Source organism: Montipora foliosa, chromosome 5 (genome assembly GCF_036669935.1).
Source record: "Montipora foliosa isolate CH-2021 chromosome 5, ASM3666993v2, whole genome shotgun sequence".
In the NCBI taxonomy this organism is placed as follows: Eukaryota; Metazoa; Cnidaria; class Anthozoa; order Scleractinia; family Acroporidae; genus Montipora; species Montipora foliosa.
The window spans coordinates 3,359,732-3,362,826 of record NC_090873.1 but is presented as its reverse complement, the minus strand read 5'-3'; positions in this window follow the sequence as shown (position 1 = coordinate 3,362,826).

The following is a 3,095-nucleotide window of genomic DNA, read 5'->3' as shown; positions in this document are numbered from 1 at the left end:
TTCAGTTTAATAAAATGTTAAATAACTAAAGAATTGATTAAATTGAAATAACACATTTTTGAATTACTACTAAAAGGTAATGTCACAAAATGACAATTTCTCACGTGAAGAACGTTGTCAAGATAGAAACGAAACGATAGATAAAAGTAATGATCGCGCGACAAAATTCCTTTTAAGCAAAAGTTAAAACGATGCCAACGAAAAAAAAAAAAGTAAATTAATTTATTGATAAATAAGAGTTTAGGACACATGGAAACTCACACATTTCTAGAAAGGAATGGATTCGCGATACTTTCATAAGCCCGTCAAAGTTACCAAAAGAGAGAGTTTTTCACCTTCATCCTCATGCCCCAATCCACTTTTTACTTTGGTGACAGTATGTCTGCATTAGAGAAAAGGAGTTTTGTGAAAAAAGTGTGAGGACCTTCTACAGACTAAGTAAATATTAGTAGTAATTTAATTTTTTATTTAGACAAACGGGGGTTGAAAAAACATGCTACGAAGGGCCCTTAATTGAAACCCCCTTCATTGATGGTACTGAAATAAATTCAGTTTCAGCAGTGAAGCGCTTCCAGAACAGCAAAGTCAGGGCTGTGTTCAGATTTAAGTCGATCGTTCACCTTTGTGGAAGGTAAGAGCCTTAGAAATTTTCTTTTTTCTCATCTATACTTGAGCTTAGGTTATGTATGGTTAAAGCTGGTTAAAAGGACTTAATATTGTAAAGGACGACAAATATGAAAAGAAAATGATCTTTGCTCTCAATTTATCGCACCTTGATAACCAAAGCTTACTGACCGAGGGTTGCAAAACTATGCGAAAAGGGACGAAAATTTTCGCGCTAATTGTATAACTTTTAATCGGCTTCCAGACGTGATGTAGGTTAAAAACGAAAAGAGCTTACGATTTTTCGCGAAAGGAGACAGCATTTCTGCCATAAATGTAGGACTTCTCACCAAAAGCATGGAAGCAGAAAATCAATCGACCCGTGGGATTTTAGATTCTCTCTTCCTAACTTTACCATATGATAAATGTTTTTCATCGACCATTCATTTTGAGGAACTCCGCTCATAAAAGGAAGACCGCATTTCCAGACTGGTGAAGCAGCGCTGTGTAAGTGGTAACTGAGTGGGTTTTATAGGGCCAGTTTTGAGTTCCGAGGTCGCCCTACCCCCCTCATCTGATCGTGAAACCACCAACTTAATGAATCTCTCCCTTTTAAAAGTTTACTATAATTTCTACTCAGTTGATGTAAAATTTAAGTTCTTCAGTACGCCCACGTTTCAAAGATAATACCAGATTTAATTCTTAAAAATACTTGGCATTAAAATAATAGCTTATTCAGTTGCACAATACGCTCGTATGTTAATTCATTACAATGAAGAATAGAAATCAATCTTGGATCATTGGACTAACTTCTCGGATAAAATCTGAGCGATTCTTTCGTATCTTTTGAAATTATCGGTTAAATACTTAACAAGACCATTCAAAAGAAAGCGGTTGAGTATCGAAGTTTCCAGCTTGTGGCACTCTTCACTTTGCAAACTATTAGCTAGCTATTCTTAGTATACAAGATGGTGACTTTGATGTTGTCCTCTTCAAGTATTGTTTTACTCAAAGCTAAGAGCTTGAAACTAATTCGAGAGAGTCGATATAAAAGTTGGGAAAAATAGTATTACTTGTTGTTCAAATACCTTCAGTGATTCCTTCATCGTAACGCATGTTGAATATTTCACCTTGGATGTCTCCACGGCCACGCCATTTTGACTTGTTCAATAAAATTCCTTGCTAACAGAAGAACGGCAACCTTGACTTAAAACGCCTTTGACAAATCCTTCCATAACACATTACTTAAATTTGGTTCTGATTTCTTCTGGACAAAGGGCAAAGAGTTTTAATTTTCATCGTTTTAGTTCGCCAGGATGTTTCTTGAGTTGGAGCGTGGCAGAAGAAAAAACCCCGCATAATTAAGGCTCATTTAGAATTACGAACAAGAAGCGATTTTGAGAAGCATTTAGCTATAAAAAATGGCGATAACACATTTCTTAAAATTACTTTATAATAAAAAAAATTCCTTAAAAAGCGACGACGTTAGCTAAACGTCATTATCAAGTCAAAATATGTTAGTGAGTTTCCTTTTGAAAGAAATTAAGAAAGTGCCAGGGAAAATTTGATTGTCTAGTATTTGAAATGTTCATCAAGAACCTTAAGCCCAATTTAAATACCCAGACGCACTTCATACCTGCGAAACGTTTTGTTTAATATTTTTAATTATTATTTACTTTTTTCTTTTCATTACTTTTAAATGATTATTTACAGCTTTTAATCAGCTATTGTTTTTCTAGTGTTTATAGACCGAAACTCACTAACATATTTTGACTTGATATTGACGTTTAGCTAACGTCGAAATGTCGTCGCTTTTTAAGTAATTTTTTAATCCTAACTGATTTTAAGAAATGTTTTATCGCAATTTGTTATAGTTAAATCATTTAGAATTTAAACGAAAATGCTCCGGAATTCTACAACCTACTTTATTTTCCTTCAAATATAAAATATTAATTGTTCTATTAGAAACTGTGCTACTGTTGTAATGGCAAGCTCTTATGTGTGGTTCGAAACCTGGTCCTTTGAACAAGAAACTTCACTCCAAAGTAAACGTTCAACGAATGAAATGATATATGAAAGGAATCATATCACGGAATCACGTTTACATAAACGCAGATGGCATGCTGTAGTCTCTCTATCTCTCCCTGCTTTTTTGACTAGGGCAGGCATAATGCAGAATGGATTTTCTGTGAGAGGTTGCCATACTTGAAAAAAGTTTGGATCGATTTGTCGGGGGAAAAAGAACCATGATTTAGTTGCCCCGATTAGCGAGTCTTTTTTTAACCATTTCTGACTGAAAAAATCCCTACGTTCTTTGATATGCCAAGGATAATTGAGAATCTACGAAAACCAATCTCCTTTGAAAAGGTATTTGTTTTCTTTCCATTAAACCTCCTTATTTTATTTTTCTAGCATTTTCAAACCGCTTTACTTGACTTTAAGCCGTAGAAAAGTCAGTTGGGTACAAATGGAGATCGATAAAAAAAAAACTT